General features: G+C 35.7%; 1 protein-coding gene across 1 annotated transcript in view; it reads right to left on the bottom strand.

Annotated features, from left to right (window-relative positions):
* The window catches only part of Kcnh7 (potassium voltage-gated channel subfamily H member 7), a 450,110-nt gene that overhangs the window by 199,641 nt on the left and 227,932 nt on the right, over nucleotides 1-22,537 (bottom strand). The window lies entirely within an intron of this gene.

The raw sequence follows: 22,537 nt of genomic DNA, 5'->3' as shown, positions 1-22,537 counted from the left end.
TGTCATGCCTGTTGATTGGAGTTTGAGCCTCAGAACCCACATTTGGAAAGAGAGATTTTGTTAAGACAAAACTTGACAGATTTGTTATCTGCTCTCTACACACAAGTTGTGGAGTACAATTCTTGCCTGCACATAATTGCACATATAATAAATAAAAATGTAAAAAAGTTAAGGCTACAATGTGACTGTAGACTGTGACAAGTGGAGGTAAAGACAATTGCCCACAAAAAAATGTGTGTGTGCAGATTATGTTCTGAGCTGTAGTTTGTGAACACTCCACAGGTAGCTGTGCAGGTGATCTTGAATTGTTTATGAGAAATGGCATTTACTACACAGAATTCTGAATTAGAAGTTGTCATTGTTTTAGAATCTAACACCCAGTGTGGCCATATGTTAATAATTTCTACAATATATATTTTCTGACCGACAGTCTTGACCAATATATTTCTCCGTGACAAAGCTGTATTTCTTTTCAAGTAAACTGTAGAAAGCAGTGAGGGTGCCAACTGTAAGAATAATTCTTGCATGGCAACTAGCCAGTGCAACATGTTCACAGAATTCAGTGAGGTATGTTTCAAATTGCACAGCTCCAAAATTTATGAATTGGAGAAGCAAGTTTTTTCTATGCTTGGAAGTTCATTTTTTTCTAAAGTATTTCTCTGCTGTTTATTTATTATTATTATTATTTATTTATTTTTGTGAACATAATGCTTTTGGTCTTAGCCAGGTCTGCATAAAATTCCCTTTACTTCCATAAGTAGGTGATTTCTAAACATGGACAGGAGCCAAAGCATTGGCCTTAGGGAAAGTTAAAGGGCTCTGATTTGATGGAAAACAGGTTACTTCACTAGGCTTGGGTAGCTGGGTTACTTAGCAAGTTAAGTAGCCAGGAGCCAGAACTCACAAGGGAACAGAGTGATGGGGGACATGTCAGTCTTAACTTTATTCTTTGGTGTGGAAGAAGATGCCTGAAGTATTCAAAGCAAAAAATAATGTTGGTGACTGTAAACCAGAGAAGTTGATCAAGTATAACAGAGAATTGAATTAAAAAATATAAAGTTTTATCAGGTAAAACCGATTTTGTTTTATGACTTGTATGTTCAAAATGAGTTGATTTCTTTCTTCTTTTTTTTTAATTGGTTTTTCGAGACAGGGTTTCTCTGTGTAGCTTTGGAGACTGTCCTGGAACTCTCCTTAAAGACCAAGCTGGCCTTGAACTCACAGAGATCTGCCTGCCTCTGCCTCACAAGTGCTGGAATTAAAGATATGCACCACTACCACCACCTGGAAAAAAATAAGTTTATTTCTATCAAGTTCTAGTGATTTAAAAATACTGAAGAGTTGCAGAAATTTACCAGGGCTGTATTCTAGGCATTTGCTTATTCCATCAGCTACTCTTGAAGTCACTAAGCATGAGAGCCCTTTCCCCTGGATGTTTGTCTCTGTAAAGTGTCTAATGTCAAAATGGAATGATGCCCATCCAGAACTGTAGTGGTCAGACAGATGTGTATAAAAAGACACAGAAGGGGATTTATTTATTTATTTATTTATTGCAATTTTGGAAATGTTTACACTAATTGCTTATTTTCATGACACCACAGCTTCTTAATCAGTTTAAATACTATATTTGTAAGCAGAACCTGGTAGAACAACTCTCCCAAGGTTTAAGGACGAGGCAATGACTCTTGTATTTTTTCATGGTGTCATGGAGCTCATTCCCAAGCACAAGGTCACTTTCAGAAGGTGACTGCTTTTTTTATTTTCCCACTTATGACTTAAATGACTGCCACAAAATGAAAGATGGCTTATTCATCGACATTAAATGTGCAAGGATCAGCATCATGTTCAAACAGCGTGGCTTACTGATTGAAGGGCTGTTCTCTTCATCTGAGCACTGAGTTAAGGCCCACTCCCAGGAGATAGTTTGGTTTTCAGTTGAGAGAATAAGAAGACTTAGAAGAAAGTGCTAGACATGTAAAGGGCAACTGACTATAGTTCTCAAATAAACAAACGTTTACATTTTAACCACTCCAACTTTAACTCTTTGTTAACACAATTTTGACATCCACATATACACATAACCGTCTTAGTAGCCATTTGGTGTGTGTTGCACAGAACAAGGGGCAATTCTTCTTCTTCCGGAAACTAGTGTGAGATGATGCAAGCCTATAAAATCAAGACTACTGATGCAAAGAAAGATTCAACATTCTCTTTTGCTGTGATGTGAATTATCAGATATGAGTCACTACCTACTGTGCTTTTAAAAGAGGCTCACAAAGTAGGCAAACTATAACACAAAAGCAAAACAACCAACCAAATCAAATGTCTTCAGTGTGCTGGCTGTCAGATGAAGGCATATAAAGTCCTAAATTACATAGCAGGAAATGACTTCATAGTTTGTGTACTTATGGTTATGGACAGTATCTGAATCTAACATTATATCAACTTACATAAACCATGAATTTCTAACTACTTTCCTAAACATCCACTTCAACATGTATGTATAGCAGTGACCTATTACTCTTGCAGTATTATTTGAAATATATGTTCTCCCATTTACATTCATACCTATTCTTATCCAAATCTTTAGAAAGTCATTGTTGAGAATAAAACTTCTGCTTTGCGTGCATTCTATAATGCGATAAATGAGAAAGTTAAAATTACTTTCTTTTAAAGCTTAACCATATTAAAATGCACCATATGTACATATGAAAATTTCAAAGAAATAAAAATATAAGAAACATTAAAGTATGTTTCATCATTTTCTTCTCTGTATATCTTCCCACATACAATTTTATTTAAAACAATTAGTTTCATGAATAATTCATTTTAAAGTCACTGAACACATTTCTCTGGCTTTGTGTTTCCCTCTCCATTTCTATCCCTCTCTTTCCAGAATCCCTGGAAGCAGAGTTATGACTTGTTGTTTGTTTGCTTGTTTCTACCTGATTTACTGAGAAGGGCTAGAGAGCTGTAGTGACTTCATCAAGGTTAGGGAGATAGCCAGAGGTTTTGCAAGTGCTGAGTCCCAGTCAAAAACTGTTGATTCAGTCTTTGAGAAGGAATGTCGCATTCTCAGATTTCTTCTCAATGAACTTTCTTTGCTCTGCTTACATGATACAGGCAATATACCCCTGGAGTAATTGAGGTCCAGAGAGGTGAAAGAGAAATTCACTAACCCCTAAAATAGCCTATACAATTATTCTCTTCTGCTTTTCTTTCTTGGAAAACCCTGAGAAAATCCTTTGTGATAAATTTAAAGTGATGTTTATACTGGGTACTTTTGTTGCAGCAGGGAATATTCAGTGTGTGACCTTGACCGCTAATTCTTTGTAACATTTAAAGGATAAGAAGGATTATTGGTTTAGGATTAAGGAAATACAACATAATATTTTTTGCATCTGTGAAATTACATGATTCTGTTCTGAAGTTCATTCAAGGCTTGTGCTTCACTCTGTCTACCTTCAACACTTTCTTGTTGGTATACCTGTGGTCCCAATTCTATCGCCTATTGCTTATTCAAAATTTCATGAACTTGGAAAAACTGTAATGTTTTTTAATAGAGTTTTGAATCTCTCACTTAAAGGTAAGTATGCTGGTTGAGATATGCTGCTAATGGGAGCCATTTTTACTTTTGAGGATTATATCAGCATAGAAGTGAATTAGTATTTGTGGAGTCCCTTAACCTCCAAGTCATTAGCTTTTGTGTTTCCATATGAGAAACATGCCTTCACTGTTAATATGTAATACCAATGAACACGGCCTTCAGAGTACACATCTGTGGGAATGGACTGACACAATGACTGTGACCTATAGTTGGTTTGTTTTTCTTTCCTCCTCCTCTTCTTCTTCATCTTCTTCTTCTTTTTTTAACTTTTTACTCTTTGCTCTTTGGGGCCCTGCCACCCATTTCCCAAATAAATACAAGAAGACTTATTCTAACTCATGAATGTCTGGCCTTAGCTGGCTTAATTTTAGTCCGATTTTCTTAATTTGAATTATCCCATCTACCTTTTGCCTCTGGGCATTTATCATTCTGCTCTGTATATGGTTTCTTTACTTCTTATTCTGGGACTTGCTGTGTGGCTGGGGGGCCGACCCCTGGAGTCCACTCTTCTTCTCCATCTCTTTTGGTCCTCCCACTTCCCTTCTTTCTTCCTATCTATTCTTTTGCCTGTCAAACTTGCCTATCCCACTCCTTCCTAGATATTGGCTATTCAGCATTTTATTAGAGCAATTTTGTTTTATACAGGAAGAGTAACACAGCTTCACAGAGTCAAAGAAGTGAAACAAAAAATGCAACACAATGTTGTATCATTAAACAAATATTTTACAGCATAAATGAATGTAATACATCTCCAGCTAGTTTAGATAACAGTCACTAATAGCTGAATATTGTCCTTAGGATGAATACATATTTCAGTCTTTTTCCCTCTTTTGTCCTTTTCCTTCTTTGGGTACTCTCTATAATATATTAGAACTATAGTAACATAAAATATATTTTTTCCTTTTCTTCTCTATGTGCAAAATAAGAGGTTTTTTTGAAAAAACAAACTAACAGTAGAAAATATGACCTTTTATATGTGTTAGATAATACTGAGTATTTAAACATATTTTAAATAGTAAGTATATAGTCCAAATACAATTTGTGTTTTACATGAAAGTATTGGGGTAAGTGTGGCATGCAAAGCCTTTTGATATGAAGTAATAAAGCATTAAATTTTAATTGAATAATAAAATAAAATTGTGAGAAAAAGCATTGTTTCTGTTTAAAATATTGATGTGTAAAATTGTTATGTCTAAAATATCATTTACTATTCCATTAAATAATCACTAGTGAATTGTATTTGTGGCATCCTTATGTGAGAGTTAAGAATAATCACAATGATTGTGAACACGTACGAGGATATTGTTATGTCTAGAGTCAGTTTTTAGAAACACAAGAACATTACAGTGAGTGGGAAAACTATTCATGAATGTCAACTTCATTGGGTTTTCTCGATCATTTAAATTTGGAAGGGTGGTGGCTAATACACTTGATGTCACTCTACCAACAATTAGACATTAGCTTTTTATTTGGAGTGTGTGACCCTGGGAAAATTACTGAGCCTTTTTGTTCCTCTGTTTCTGCATCTATAAAACATAAGGTGACTAATTTTGTGAAAATAAAAACATAGGGTATCAAATGCTCAGTATATTACATATTTAATAAACATTGGTTTATTGTTATTGATTTGAGGTACTTATAAGTCACTTTCATCTGTCTGAGGACTGTGCTCTTCCACACAGTGCTCCTTGTTGGGGACTGAAAACCTCAGAAAAGTATGAGGTTATGGCCTTTTGTCATTTGCCTGTCTGTTCTCTCCATTTCTGTCATATTTCACAGACGTTACAGGTACTTTAGACAGAGCAATTACTGGGAAATGACTTCTCTAAAATCTGTTTTAGGATAAAGCATGGTCACTCTTCCCAGCTCAATTTCATTGTAGGATGACATTATTTTTATTTTTTCAGATATCCATAAATCTTTTATCAGCAACTTTGGCTTATTAATTTATGACAAGATTAAAAAAATAAGACTTAGCTCACAGACTGAGTTCTGTAAGACTTAATCTAACTGTCCAAATGGCCTGCTTTGATTGAACAGTTGTGTTATATAAATATGGCCATCAGGATACTAAAGATAATACGTGTGATGGTCAACTTGGCACTTCAGGCAAACTTTATTTATTTAACTAAGATATACTAATCAAGTTGCTAACAAGGACCATCTTAAATGCCTGGTGAAAATCAGGCATGTTCTCCTTGAATCTACAACAACAAACAGAGAAAGTTGCCATTAAATGGTTACCATTTAAAATCCAACATTTTTGTTTCAACAGAAATACATGGAACACAGGCAATATCTAAAGAAAAGGCAGGGCAGAAATCCATGTGAGTGAGTGTTAGCACCTTCGTGGGGATGAGTGTGAAAAGAGTAGTTCATAGCCATGGGTTGGCAGTGGGAGGGTTTATGAATTCAGAGTATTCAGCTGATGGCATAAGGTATAATATTTTCACTAAAAAAATGTAAGATGACTGCATCTATACATGTCATGAACTAATAAACACTTAGCAGGGAATAACGACTGAAAATTTAGTGATGTCTACAATGTGTTATGAGTTCCCTGCAAAGTCAGTCTTGAAACACATATTCTGATAAATCAAATGTGATATTTTTAAAAGAAAATTTTAGATTTACAAAGGGTTGTACACAAAGAGGAAACACTTCCTTCACCGTTATGATGTTTGTTTGTTTTTTCCTCTGCCTTTCCTTTAGAAAAGCCACTAGGTGAGAAGAAGCAAAGTTGGAGTCATCTGTGTGGAATGTGTAAATGAGAACAAGCAGTATCACTGTTGTTTGATTATGCTCTGCACCAAACATAAGACTGACAACTTATTTATAGGTTGCTAAATAAAAGGCCCAGTGCCAGATGTTTGATAAATACCTTCTCTCAAGTTGTTGGTCAGGGATGTCTCAGAGATCAGCCATGCATTACAGGCTATTTGCCATTATTCTTTTTTATCTACCAAAACTTGATGTTGGGAACCTATTTTTGAAGACACCATACACTTTGGCCTTAAGATATTTAGAAATCACATTGTATAAGGACTTGTGGGGGACCATCACAACTGCTGTGAACTCATGAGTACAGTGTTTATGTCATATACCAAAGAAGACATTCTTCTACTCTGATCTGTCCTGTTTTTGAACCTTCACCCATGACCCACTTCCACCAGCCAAACTTTGCCTCTTATAATATTTCTTACCCCTATTTCCCATGGTTCCAGAGCTTTGGGGGAAGGAGGTTTATGTGGACATCTCATTTGTGGCTGAGCAGTACACAGACACTTATTCTCTGTACTTTGACTAGTTATGAGTTTCTGTGTTAACTGCAGTCCACTAAACAGAGAAATTCTTTAATGAGATCTAAGTGCTACAGTACAATATGATTATAGACATACAGACCTAAAGTGCAGTTTGATACCATGACCAGAATAATAGTTATAGGTTCACTCATGGAGCCTGTGAGTTCACAACCATGGGTACTTAGCCACATTAATAACAGAAAGCACAGATTTCTTCCTGTGGGAACGGCTTTCAATCCAACCAGAAAGCTGTTGATTACCCCATAACATTTGTGCAACTATTCTACCAATGGCACATCTCACCATGCCAGCTGTTACTGCAGATCATAGGATTCACAACTAGGTAAGAATGTTGATGACATTCTCCCCTAGCCCCAGAAGTCTTCATGATACCTTTTGATATTATGGGAACAAGCTTGTAGGGATGAAACGTCCTGGTAAAAGGATACCTGCTGCCAAGCTAAGGACCTGACTTCAATCCCTGGCAACTGCATGGTGGAAGGAGAGACCTGATTCACATTCGTTGTCCTCCGACCTCCACATGTACATTATGTAACATGTTCATACACATGTATACACCCAAAATATAAATAAAATGTAATCCAATTTAAAAAATGTAAGTTAAACAGGCACAGAAGAAACATTTAAACAGAATCACTTTAGAAAACATTAAGCTACATACCTAAATTGGCTTAGGATGTATAAAAATTTCATTTTGTTATAAAATACAAATTACTTTTATGTTTCTGCAGTAAATACTATTAGATCCATTAGGTAGACTAAGTGTATCTGTTATCTCTAATAGTCAATTATGCTGCATAAATCCAAATTAAAGTTAGATTATTATTTATATTGTTTTGGAGGAATTAGCCAGCTGTTTTCATGATCAATAAAGTATATTTGTTTCATAGAAATATTATTTCATATTTCTATGGTAAAAATCTGATAATTTTCAATTCTTCATGGAAAAGACAGGGAGAAACTTGGATCATGGTTTAAAACATGTGCAAGTACATTGTTGCATATGTTCACCAGAAAAAGAAAATTTCCCTGAGGACACTTTGCAGAAAAGTCATGGGTTTGTTTATAAAAAGTGTAGAATAAACAGAACAGACTATTGTAATGTTTTGTTCATTCAAATTATGAGCAAAACTCTAAATTCCTAGTGGATAACTTCTAAAGAATTTGAAATTTGACCTAGATATGCGTTATTTTAAAACACATATTAACCAAATATCTGTTGAACACTGTATACAACATCATATCAATGTAACTCTGGATTTCTGAGGGATGGATATCTATGATTTTCACTGTACACTCTAGAGTATGTGGAAGATTTATAGCCATGAAATTTAATATAATGCAAATTTGACTGGCAGAGCTTGGGCTGCTCTGATCATATTTTGAGTTATCATTAGCTGTGTTGACAGTTAAATGGATTGTCTCCATTCATTTCTTTGGGGCTTTAGTATTCTCTCTTTAACTTCATCATACTTAATTTTTGATGTCTTAATTTCTTCTTCTTTGTAAAATAAATAAAGGAACAATGGCGCTGTCAAGTCACATAACTATTAGACAGCTGGTTCAATACAAGTGTAAAGTATTCCATTGTGAATGATCTCTTAATTGTATAAACACACTCAAAATGTAGGCTATTTACTTAGTAAGTTACAATAGCTTTCTGGTTTTTAAATGTAACTATTTAATGATATTAATGTCCTATGAACTATGTAGAAGAAAAATCTTTCGGCACTTTAGCAATGTTTACCTCCTAGAGTTTTAGAATGAAAACTTGGGTAGGTAGAACTGAAACAAATGGGTGGGCTCATTATACTGGTGTGCTCATGACAAGACCAACACCATGTGGTGGCTCAGACCTCATGGTCAGTGCATCAAAACACCCATGACCAAAAGTCCACCTTTGTAGAATCAGGTCCATGTTCTTTCCCATGCATAGTATCATCAGGCTTGGTTTACTAAGTTATCCATTAATTGATATTCCCATGAGCAGGCATATTTCTCATAACATGACCATGTTCAGACAGACTACAATGACAACTACTATAGTTTTTCCTTCTTTCCTTCCTTCCTTCCTTCCCTTCTTCCTTTCTTCCTTCCCCTCTTCCTCTTCTTCTCCTTCTCAATTGAACTGCTGTTCAACATTAAGACATTTACTATTCTTATTTGTCAGAACTGTAGGAAAACTGGGGAATTGCTAGCCATGATTGTCTATGTGCAGTCACCTAGTCATTTAGCAGGTAACTTACCTGGTAATCAGAACTGGCAATGTAAGCAGGTGTGGAAGAAGTAAGACATATAGAGTTGACAGGTATATGAATCAAAGCCCATCTGCTTTGCTCTCATTCTCTGGTTAGATCAGGCATTCTAACCAGGCCCCTGCCTTTCTTCTCAGTCCTAGTTCTCTTCGCACATTTATCTGATTGCTTTCTTGCCTACATACCAGTGTTTAAAAAATTGCTTTCATCTCTCTTTGGCTGTGTCAGTTTCCCGTAGGGGACATGAATCTGAACATCTAATTTCTAAGAGATCTGATGCTTGTCCACAGATGTGCCTTAGGCATCATGTCTGCTGCCTGCTGGAACTCCCGAAGCAGTGCTCATTTACCTGTTGAGTCATTCGGTTGACCTTAGTAGGATGTCTGTTCCAGATGCTATCCTGGACCATCAGCTATTGCCATATTTCTTGCATGCTATATATATTATGTTATGCTAAGCCAGGCTGGTTTATGTGAAAGCTGGGCCTCTTTATCAACAAATAATCACATTTTTCACATTCTGCCACTTCAGTCTGCCCAGTCCTATTACATGGAGCTATGCTGACATATGCATCCTGATGGCTCTACCAAAATCTTTCTTACAACTGTTACTTGTTTTTTTAAAAGGTTATTTTACTTTTATTTTTTAGTTCAGTGTATGTATATGTAGGATTCATACATGAGTGGAGTGCCTGTAGAGCAGAGAAGAGAACAATAGACCTTATCTCTGGTGCTGAAGTTGTAGGCAGTTGTGAACAGCCCAACACTGCTGGGACATCTCTTCTGCCCTTCTTTAAAATTTTAAGACAATGCTTATTTGTTAATTAATTAGACTAATTAATTTTGCCTTGTAATTTAGAATATTTTGTTTTTGTGAGTTGAGCATGTTAACTATATCATTGAAAAAAATAAAGCTACTCTTAACAAAATCACTATCATAGTTAAATGTTTTCAAAACTAGATTACAGAGACATTTTATAATTGAATTCTCAACAAAATAATCTAAACAATTATTTTTGCAGTGCTTGGAAAATTATGAATGATCTTTCTGATAGCTAGACCACTTGAGGGGAATTATTTATGCCATGCAGAAACACCTTTTATAGTCACATAATGTGGGTTTTATTTAAAATTGAACTCATCAGTTTTGAAAGAGGTTTAAATTTGGCAAAAGTGCATTTTTCTAATAGTGTATCATTCTTTCTTTGACTATAAGATCATGGCCGTGTCCCAGGTAACTGGAATTTTAAATTGAATTGGAGAATTTAAATTACCTCTCAGAATTTTTGTTGTGACTTACTAGCATTCGGTTATCTGAGTTATTTTCTTTAAGACTATCTAAAGATTAGGGAATCTTGATGCAAAAGACAAGAAAGGTTGGTATTCTCAGTTTTATTTATTTTTTGTAAATGTGCCTATCCAGCTATTTACTCTATTTTCTCATCTGTAAAAGTTGGTGATTTATGAGTAGTGGGAAATGAAGAAGAGATTTATTTAAGTTAAAAAAGGCCAAGAATCGTAAGTCAGAAATATTTGGGATGATGCTTTGTCCATAGTAGAATCTTTTAGCATAGAGGCAAAGCATGTGGTTCAGTTACATATGTTAATTACTGCTTCCTTTTATCTATATTTAAGCTTTTTGTTCACATTACTCACAAAACATTGATGTTTTACCCATCAATACCCCTTCCCTTCCTAAAACATTTTGTATAACTATAAAACTATTTCTAAGATTATGTTTTTGATTTTGTTTGTTTTTATGAGAGGGTGAAACAAAATGAGTAATGAGTAGAATTTTGAGCTAATGGGAGCAACAATGATAAGCCAAAGTGTACTGTGAGTAAGACAGCAATTTTTGGAGAAAGGTACAGAAAAGAAAGAAACAATAATGTAATCACTTCTGGTAGAATCATGGAAGATTGAAACTTTACCAATCAGGAAAGTGCACTATATACTTTTTGTGAATGTATGGGACTCATGTCATGATTTTTTTTCTTTGTATACTGTCACTCTGGAGCTGGCCTAGATCAAAGATAGAAAGGGGTTGTGGGTCTTGAGTTAAAGACTTTGAGGGTTGAGCTTAGTGTTCTGGCTCAAGCTTCTTTATTATTAGGACTTTTTCTTGAAACTTTAGTCAAAACACCTAACCTAATTTTGGCTACTTCTGTATTACTGAGAGCATGGATTTATTTCTTTCCTCATGCTCTCAAAATTCTCAGAAGAAAGATTGTGGGGAAACCACTTTATAAGCTACAATAGATTTTACCAACATGATTGTTTCTTCTTCCTAGACTGGACTGCTGAATGCTCAGCAAGCTGTTAGCGCCATGTCATTAAAGGACTGTACTTTGCTAGAACTTCTCACAAGTTCCACATTAATGATTGGAACATGACTACATCATATTTAATAGTGCAAAATTCTTTCATTGTAGGCATTGCTAGTTTTATTTTATAGCTGAAGAAATAGATCACAGTGGAATCTAACCACCTGCTTGTAATCCTTGAGCTCCCTAGTAGATGAGCTGAGATAACACAGCTCTTTCAAAACTCATAGCTCTCCAAATGGGACTGAGTTCTGAGGACTACCATGACCAGTTCCTGTGCTGTAGCTCTCCCTGAGTCAAATATGCCTGCTGTGTTTGGGGAATTTTGCATGGAATATGCTCCTGTTGTTTCTAAGGCATACAGCCATTGGCTAATCACTTCTCTAGCCCCTCCTTTGGCTATCCCTGACACTGACTCTGATCATTCCCAGAAAAGATCAGAATCAAGACATGTAAAAAGCAAACAAGTCACAAAGTAAAGGCTATATTTGAGATAGTTGCCACTATAACCCTGCTTTGTAATGTCTTCCTAGGGTTTAGTTTGTATCCATCCTCCCAGTAGGGCAAAAGTTTTCCTGTTAGAAATGATTCTCTGAAGACATCTATTTTTAAATATATTTTTTAATTTTACTGTGAATTCAATTCTTAACCAATTAGCTGTGAATGTTGCAATATTAAATGGGAATATCCATTATTGGCAACTTGGAGTAAAATAGTTTGTCTCCTTGTAAAATTTCTATGGATTGAAGTGAGGGAAGCTTTTGAGGGAATGTGGGGTGTGTGCATGTGCTTGTATGTGATTTTTGAAAGATTGGTTCCTTCAACTCCTGTTAGAGCACTAAGAAAGTGACAAAGCATAAAGGTAACGTTTCACAGAAGAGCAAATGAATTTCTCTCTCTTTAAAAGATTATTAGATTACTTTATAATAAGTTATTTTTGATGGCTAATCTTGGTTGTCAACTTGACTGCACTTGGAAAACAAAACAAAATGAAACAAAGAAACAGAAAACCCCACAAAAGCTGTTGGGCACTCCTGTGGGGAGTTTTCTTGATGGAGATATTTGAAGTAGGAAGATCAACTCTAAATTTGGGCAGGTCATGTAAAAGGAAACAAAGGAATTGGAGAAGAAACCTTGGCATTTTGTCTGCCCCTTTTACTTCCTTTCTCATCTCTCCTGGTGCAAAGGAATTCTTTGCTATTATCAGGGCCAATTGTTAGGGATTCTAATCAGCAGCAACCCAGGTGCCCTTGTAGAACTCTGATTAGGACTGCTGAGACACCTGGCCTCATGGACTAAGCAACTATTGGATTCTCAGCCTGTCAAGTGTGAAGCAACCACTGTTGCACTTCCTGGACATGGTCCTGTGAGCCAATCTAATTAATCTACTTTTAATATTTATACCCATTCTATCTATTCTGTTTCTTTAGAGAACTCTGACTAATACAATGCCCATTTAGTACAAATTATTGCAAGATTTAAAATAAATTAAATTTCATTTTGCATTCCAACCACAGTCCTCCATCCCTCCTTCAATTCCCCTCTCCCTCCCACCCCCAGTCAACCCCTGATTCACTCCTCCTTATAGGTAAGTGCTATGATGAGGAGTCAGCATAATGACACAATAGGTTATTGCAGGGGCATACCCCTCTCCCATGAATTAAGGCTGAGCATGGCATCCCACTATAGGGAATGGGCTCCAACAAGCTATCTCACAAACCAGGTTTGTATTGTGGTCCTACTGTCAGGGTCCCCTCAACTATCCAAGGTTCACAACTGCCTCTGACATACGGAGGGCCTAGTTTGGTCCCCTGGAGTCTCCACAGTTTTTAAATAATGGTTTTTGTTTTGTGTTTCAAGATTTCAAATGTGTTTCCACATATTTGAGAGAGGTCAACAACATACATATTATATAACCAACTAGACAGTGATGCAGCTCCAGCAGGCAACTGAAGATCTGCTCAATGCCTAAATAGGGTAGAAAGGGTTAGGCAAGGCACTGCATTTATGAGTATTGCAATCCAGGTTACTAATCTTGGGTAAATGACAATGACAGAAGAAAGTACAGAATGTCACCTCTTGTAGATTTTTGCTTAGATTTGACTGAAGGTACAAATGACCATGGATTTGCAATTGGAATAAAGATTGGATGCTGGGATACATACATTTAGATGAGAAAACAGAAAAGCAATTCCTTGGTGGGAATGGGACTTTCTCTTTATTAGCATTCTTTGCTATCATTAGCCGTACAAATGCACATATGCAAAAAGGATTACCAAATTATTGTTGTTATTATCATTATATTTACAGTTCTACTAAAAACAAAAATTAAATTTCATTCAGATTTGTGAGACTCTTTGGTATGGCAACATAATAAAATTTAAGTTGTGTTTTCTGTCTACTGAAGCATTTATATTTGGAATGACTCAGTAACTAAACAATTCCATTCATTAGGAAACTTGGCTTAGCATGAAGAGAAGCTTATGAAGGTTTGATTTCCCCTCTTATTTCTTCTTTTAATTTTTTCTAGGCTTATAGATGAAGCTTAGGACTGTGAGAATCCTTAAGAATAACATGCTTAATTTTAGCAGAAAGTAAAGGCAGTTCTTATTTGTGCTGACTGAGAAGGGAATAAAACAGGAGGGGAGACTACCAGAACAGAAATGTGAAGCTTGTCTCTACAAGAATCATAATGCAAGGTCATCACAAGGGAACCCACAGAGACCACAAGGGCTTACAGGAGCTCACAGATGCTGGACTGACAGCTGAGGAGCCTGCATGGGATGGACTTATACCAACTACATATGTGTGACAGTTGTATTCCTTGGTCTTCATGTGCAACTCCTATCTTTTAGGGAACAAGGCCTATCTCTGATGCTTTGGTAGGCTTTTGGGAACCTATTCCAGATCCTGGGTTGCTTTACCAAGCCTTAATATGAGGGGAGGAGCTTAGCTCTACCTCAACTTGATATGCCATGCTTTGTTGACACCCATGGGAGTCCTACCCCTTTCTGAAAAAAAATCAGAGGAGGAGTGGGTTGTGGGGAGGAGGGGACACAGGGCAAGTGAGGGAAGGAATGTGAGGAGCGGATGAAGGGAAAACTGTGGATGTGATATAAAACAAATGAATAAATTTAATCAAAAAAGAATCACAATTACTCTGACCTCATCCCTTGATTTCCTTCTAGACTGAAGGCATCTTTACCCCACCCCTGAGAACCAAAAGGAAGTATCAAGCTGAATACATGTTTACTTAGTTCCAGTTCCTGTAGAGGGAGATGAAGTATTTCTTGACTGAGGGTAGCTTCTAGGGAAAAGTACAGCAATCACTTTTCCAAAGAGGTGATATCTTTCCTGGTCCTCTGCTATGTCAATATTAAAGTTTTGTTTTCTCAGGTTTTGTGGGGAGCGTGGAGACTCTTCAGTATCTCCAGTGTCTGACATATGGCTTACAGCAAAGGACCTTACAGATTTCTTGGTACAATGAAACAATAGGGGTACAGTTTCAAGGGTGATGGGTTAATACACTGAAAGATCAAAAAGAAGAGAGAGGGAGAGAACACATTTATTTAACAGAATGGAAAATCTGGCAAAAGTTCAGGCTTTCTTAAAGGTCTGTGTGTCTTTAAATGACCACAGAGTTATTGACAAACCTTGGTCAAGGCGAACACAGAAAATATGGAATAATCGTAGACAGAACGCAATCTTCTTCCAGGAAGGTTAGTAAGAGGAACTGTGGGGAAAACTGATATAGTGGACACACTGGTTTCTCCTTTGTGACATGCTCTGACAATGGTTTATGATGATCCTTGATGGAAAAAGTAGAACTTTCCTTTAGATGGACAGAGTGCCAGCAACACTCTCATAAATGATGTCTGGGTTTATAGGCTGTCCTTCTCTAACTTCATTCAAAGAACATCAGCTAACACATCCTCCAGGCTGTTCTCTTGGAAATATCCAGAAAATGAAATGCTGTGACCTTTCCTAGATGTGCTAGAGGCATCACAGCTAAAGCCAGTATGGCTTCTCTGCTGTTTCTAAAGTCTTCTCTCACAGGCATGTCAACTTCTTTAATTATTTATGGTTTACAGTACATGTCCATCACTAGAAGAGGCTTGAGAAACTAGCTCTTGGAAATAAATATCAGTTCCTACAAAGGGAAAGATAAGAACTAGTTTTTATCCCTTAGAACTATATATTTTGTAATAAGGATTTTTTTTTTAAAAAAAAATGAGAGTTTAATAAAAAAATTTAAAGCATAAGAATGAACTTAGGGCTTACAATAAGTATGTAAGCAGACTTCAACAAGGGAGATCAATAATAAGACACTGAATTCCATTTTATCTCATCATAGGGCAGAAGACTTTATTAAGTTCAAGTCAGTCTAATTCACCTTTATTTTGTTTGCTGTGACTTAATTTAGTTCTTATTAATTACAAGATACCTTTGACTGCTGTGCGCCTTGGAAGGAATACATTGCTTGGCTAAGATGAAGATGATAGGTAGAAGAAATTGAGCAACTCTACTAGAAAAGATGCTGCATGAGGATGCCTTTTAAGAGTAAAATTGGACAGGATGAGAAAGATGCTTGGTCAAAGTAGAAAGTAGAAGGAACATGTCACATGAATTTTCCCATCATTACCCAAGGAAGATATAGACAGAAACTACCATGATATTTACATAGAAATAATTTTAGGATCACAAGAAGATTGAATAACATAGCAATTGATTTTTCGCAACTTTCAGAGAGTGAGGTGTGACTATGATGAGCTATGGGGGCAGGCTTCAGAGAAGCCCCAGACAGGGTCATATTTCCTAAGCAGAAAAATTTCCATTTGGCTTGAAATATTAGTGGTTTCCATTATTTTTTTGACAGATTCAAGTAAATCGATGCATTAGGCCCAAATTTAAAACTGTGGTTTTAAAAAGAATTCTAATTCCAGTAGGACAAATTGTACAACTCACTTTGCTAATAACTACACTTTCAAGGCCATAAATGATGGAAGAAATTTTAATAAATCAAATAACAATGGATAACTATTTTCAGAATTTCATGAAGTTTGTGAGTAGCATAACAATACAATGACCACTAATATACCAGCTTAGTAAAAATAGAACCATCATTTTCTTACAGCTGATGCCAAGGGATTTAGGACACAGCCTTTGGAACCTAGAGCTAGCCATTACCTCATTAGGAGGAGAGGTATTGCAGGTCATATTGCTTGTTTGTCCTTTCTAACCATTTCTCCAAGTCATTTGAGTATCTACAAGATGTATTTAAATACAGACTTTTTTCCATTATCTATTTTATTTTGCATACTATTACCCTGTTGTATCACTAGACTGAACATTTTGTTGAATGAATTGGATAATATTTAACTGGAGAGCTACAAGATCAGCTGGGAGAGAGAAACTGGTCATGGATAATCATGTATGTTAATTCATTTTAACTTGGTCTGATTTATAATTAAGAAAATCGATATCCCAGAGAGATGTCTATTATGCCATCACTACAAAGTGATTCAACCTTGTTAGGGAAATGTTTAAAGAGTAAATTGCTGAGTGTGAATCTCTCTCTCAGGCTTCCCATTTGAAAATGATAAGCACTATGCCTCCTGGGAGGGCCAGCAGTCTTCAGGTCCAAGTCAGTTTGCATAACAAAATGTGCTAGAAAACTGGAGGATGACATAGACATAGCTGGGAAAGTGTGGCTGTACAAAAACTTCCTTTTGCAGTCCAAGATTTATGAGAAAGGTGATGTGTAAAGTTCAAGATTATCCCCACTGGGATAGACCATGACTCCATCTGGTCTTACAGTTAAGTGATGGTTTTTGCTAAGCTGAGATTTGTTGCTCTCAAACAGTAACTATGACCTGCCCGTCTTTCTTGGATCTGAAGAGGGACTTATGGAGTCACTTATAAAAATATAAATTAAAGAAGGAGGGATTACACTATATTCTTAAGTACAATGTGGTATATTAACATTTATTACTTTGGTAGTAAGACATGATAAGGATAAAACACGAGGTTGTTTTAGGACTAGGTCAATTTTCCTTTACAGAAACCCATGATACCATTGCTTTATTGAGGCTTGTTCTTCCTTAGGAACTCGTGGTGCTTTCACTCTCAATCTAATGCTCAGTGACTCAGCTTTGGAGCTATCCCTACAGAAGGGGGCCTGGTGAGTCATGCTCTTTGTTCCTAGGCTTGCCTCAGTGTCTTGGCACAAAAAGACAAGTGAGTCTCCAGCTTTGGGGTCTACAATGTCACTTCTTGCTCAGGTCTAGAACATAGCTTCTTAACAGATCCAAGAAATTTAGATACTTGAAGCTGAAAGAAAAAAAGCCTGACCGTGGCACCCATTGCACCACAGGAAGCATCCACGACCTTATTTTGTCTCAAATCAGGGACTGATCTTGATTGCTCAATGGTCATTGAATTTATATTACACATCACTTGTATCTCACAAGTAAACTTAGTAACAATTCAACCTAAGTTTTGCAAAATTGCTAGTTCATGATCTTCCTACACAAAATATCATTTTAAAATGTTATATTGTAACTTCTTCTTCATAAGGGAGAGACATTTCAAATCTATTTTTAGTACAGACAATGGGGACAACATCTGTGGTAAACTCTAACCTTCAAAATTTCATTTCTGGTAGTATTTTTGTTTTTTTCCTTTGAGATTTTTTGTATCATTATTTATGGGCATGAATTTATTTTTTTTTATTTTTTTTTTTTTTGTGTGTGTGTGTACTGTGGAGCTGGAGTTAAGAAGGTTGTGAGCTGCCATGTGGACGCAAGAAACTGTACCCTGTTCTGCAAAATTAGAGACTGCTCTTAACTGAAGATCTATCTTCCCATCACCCTCCTTGGTTGCATTCTTGAATAATTTAAACATTTTTTTGACTAGTAATTGGTTATGCTGTATTTGGAAAACTCACTTTAAGGAGCTGTAGAGGCCACAGGTATGTGATACATTGTAAATAGCAAAGGTGGACAGTCAATTTATCATTAGAGAGGTACAGCATTGTTATAATAAAGGGATTCTTACTGTATGGAAAACTTCAAACACACTTTCATGGCTATACATATGTAGCAAAACATTGTTTCTCATTATACATAGCAGATATAAGTTAAATTATAACTATGTTTTTACCAGTTTTATTTTGTCAATTCAATATAATATGAATAAATTTGAAGTTTTTCTAATCTGTCACCTTGTTTTCCTTATTCTAGTTCCCATGTATAATGTTAAATATTATGAAGTGCAATTGATGCATTTATTTTAAATCAAGCAAGAAGAACTAGAACTAATTTCAATGTGTATAACTCTGAACATATCTATTATTGTAGTACAGAAACATAACTGAAATCAATAGTAGTAATTAAATATGATAGCTGGAGTTGCCTGTTGGGACACCAGCAATAAGAACAAAGCACTAATACCTCAATGAACTGTCAAAAATCCCTACAACAAAACAATAATTCCTGCTTTGGTCACTTGATAAGTCTACAGCATGCCTTGGAGCCGTAAGTGCAAAATGTACTTTAGAATTCAAAGTCTAACTACTTTGCAGAGAACAGTACCCATAATCAAATACACTATTGAATTTTCTTCAAAATACATTAATATGTAAATATTAATATTTAAGATAAATAGATCAGTGTTCATTATAAGTTTTGATACCAAACTTGTCAAAATCATTTAGATTACACTTTGAGCTCACATCAGTTACATTTGAATTGCATAAGCATTAGACCCATTTACATGACATTTCTACTCGTTTCAATGGGTTTAAGATAATTCTAGTAGAGTATTCTCCAAAATTGTTCTTGAACTCCACATAGCCTCAGACTCTCTGGAAAGCCTAAAACCTGGACCCAAGATGTATCTTAAATGGTTTAGCTAATGAAGTAGCATAGGAGTTCACATCATCAGTAGGCAGTCACCTTAATAGCCAAGTCCTAGTCATTTAATAGGTAGATAGAGGGAGTAAAACACCATTTTATGATCAAACTCATCCTATAGTCTTCATGTACCTTACTTAGCTCACCGAAACTAAGAACTTCAAGGTCAGCCAGTGTTAAAGTACAAAGGTATTACATTTTGCTGTGTTTGTAAACAGACTATTCTACATTAAGCTATTACTTATTGGTTCCACAAACAAAGAAATACAAGTTATGGGATTAGCAAAGATATGACACCATTGTTTTGTTCTTATTTTGACTCATTGAAGTCTTTTTTTTTTTTTTTTTTTTTTTTTTTTTTTTAGCTCTGGGCAAGTCCCTTTCCCATATCTGTTCCAAACTGTTTTATTTGTAAAACAAGAGCTCATTCTCTGACCAATTGTCATTGGACTCACAGAAAATGGATGTTCACGAGTGCTTTGTGGAATGATATGTGCTGTCAGTAGCTAACAGTAAATACACCAATTTTCACAGTTCTCAGTGAGCACAGAGAAGGATCCCTGGAATGCTGTGAGCTCTGCCCTAACAGATGATGCTGGGTAGTCTGGCTCCCTCAAAGAGGAAATTTAAATGTGACTTATGGAGCCACTCATGTAACAACTTTGAAGCACAAATGTTGCTTGTTTCCTGTTTTCTTAACAGTTTTGTAGTTGGGGGTCTCTTATGTTTTTCCATTGGTAGTTATAGCCTTGCTAATATTATCTATGTATCCTCACTGTCTCTCTGTTTCTGCCCCATATTTACCAATTGTTCTTTTATATATATAAAAAAAAAGTTTAGTCATAGTTTCTATTGACCAAGATACAATAATTTGATACATTCACAACTTTGAGAATTGTAGTATGTCTAAAATCTCATTTTTACAGTGGGGACACATCTATGTGTAGATATATATTCTAATAATTCAGATTTTTTAAAAATGAAAATAGACTTGAAAAAGATCTTTTAATATGATTGTTGAGTATTTGTAACATATCTTCTACCATATAACCAGATGATACTTCTTACCTAATATAATGGAATACACTTGAATAAATTATTAAATAAGGAAAACTTGGGTAAGTCATTAATTAATGCAGTACTCTGTGTCACTTTGTTAACCCAAATTTAAGTCATCACTGTTTAAAAATACTCTTATTATGAAGACAAGTTATAATTGCATTGGCACTAACCACATTGATTAGTCTTGCCTATTTTTATTTAAATGAAAGAAATTATATTATAGTGATTATTCTTTGTTTGTACTCATGATAAGATTATGCTGACTTGGTTTACTGTAAAATTTGACAACAGATTTCTCCTATGGACATATAACTATCACTTGAATTATAGTATTAGTGTTTTTTCCTTTAAAGGGAAATCTTCAGCTGGCAAGATAGTTGAACACTTGTCATCAATGATGCAAGCCTGATAACATAATTTTGATCCCCAGAATAATACACAGACAGGTAGAAAAAGAGAACAGCTTTGAAAAAGTTGTTTTCAGACCTACACATGCACACACACATACACACACACACACACACACACACACACACACACACCTGCGTTAGAGTTTAATCTACTCCTGTATTTGAATACTTGTTTTCAACAGGGGATGTTATTCTGAGAGGTTACACAACATTTTTGGTCTTGGGAGTGTGGTGGTAGATATAGATAGGAGGTTCAAGACTTGTAATTGGCCTGGCTTGGTCTGAGGTCTTTGCTTGTAGTTCTAGAGTTGTGATCAAGTCTTGGTACAAACTCCTAATGCCAACAGCAGGAGCTGGACTCATGGCCACACCATCCCTACCTTCTGAAGTGAAAGTAAGTTCTTCCTTGCTTAAGTTGTTTCTCCTCAGTTTTTTTTTTTTTTTCATCACAGTGATATGGAAAAATGACTAATATGCTATTCACTAACATGCTTTCAGGATGTGGCTTCAGAAACCACTATTGATTCAGTCTTGTCATCTGAAAACTCTGAGATCACTGGGTTCAGAATGTCAGGAGATCATCCATATGCAAAATGCCTGCTATTCTGTACATCTCAGAGGAGTCCTTAACACCTGTTAAAGGAGCTACCCTACTCAGCATCCTTACTCAATTACTGATGATTGGAAGCTGGTGAATGATACCCTGTGAGTCAGCCAAAGCAGAGGAAATCTAGGACCAGCTGATCTTAGCCCAATCTTCAGAATAATGAATAAATGAGGCTTTACTATTGTTTTAAGGCATTGTTTGAGATGGAATGAAATGGCTAAATGATGCAGTAAATAGTTGATGTAATATTTATTGTCTTCATTTTTTTTTTTTTTTGTAGTAGTAGTAATAGAAACTTGAGCTTTGCAATCCGCGGAAAAAAAGTTGTAAACTTAATGTGAAATTGAAAACAACTTGTTAGGTATGATTTCATAGTCCAAACAATTTTTAGCATGTCATAAATGTTAAAAATTTTAAATTCAAACCATGCATATTGGTATCAGTTTTTATATGTAACACTATCTACAGTATAACTTAGGTTTCCATCCTCAGCCCAACTAAAATTTGTTAGAATTTCATGCTTACTGTAGAATCTAATTCATGCTCTGCATTCATATTTCCCCCTCAGAATGGATGACATCTTTCATCTCTAATTTTACAGCTTAACTCTTACTTGTAAGCAAAGCTCTTAGTCGCTATTAAATGAATTCATACACATGGATTCTGTCAGAGTGTATCTTTAGATTTTCCTGCAATTTATGCATTTAATTTTCTGCTTGTCTATTACGCGATTTACTTTATATTTATGAGTGATCTGTTATTCCTATTAGGGAAACTTGAATAGGTTTCATCAAACACTCCAACTACTGTTTGGCGGGGGTGGGTATTTTAAGGTCCAGATATTTTGAAGGGTTTTGAATACAATGCAGAAGGCTTCCTTTATAAAAACACCTCCTTTCTTGAGTCTGACTGTGGCAAATACTCACAGTCATTTCCTGGAGCTATCACAAGTTACTGTGGAAGAACTAATACAAAGGCCATGTAACAATATTCCCTGAGATTGTTTTAATATATATTTTATTGTGAAAACATTGTTC

Source organism: Phodopus roborovskii, unplaced genomic scaffold, assembly GCF_943737965.1.
Source record: "Phodopus roborovskii unplaced genomic scaffold, PHOROB, whole genome shotgun sequence".
Taxonomy (NCBI): domain Eukaryota; kingdom Metazoa; phylum Chordata; class Mammalia; order Rodentia; family Cricetidae; genus Phodopus; species Phodopus roborovskii.
This window is presented reverse-complemented; position numbering and strand designations above follow the sequence as displayed.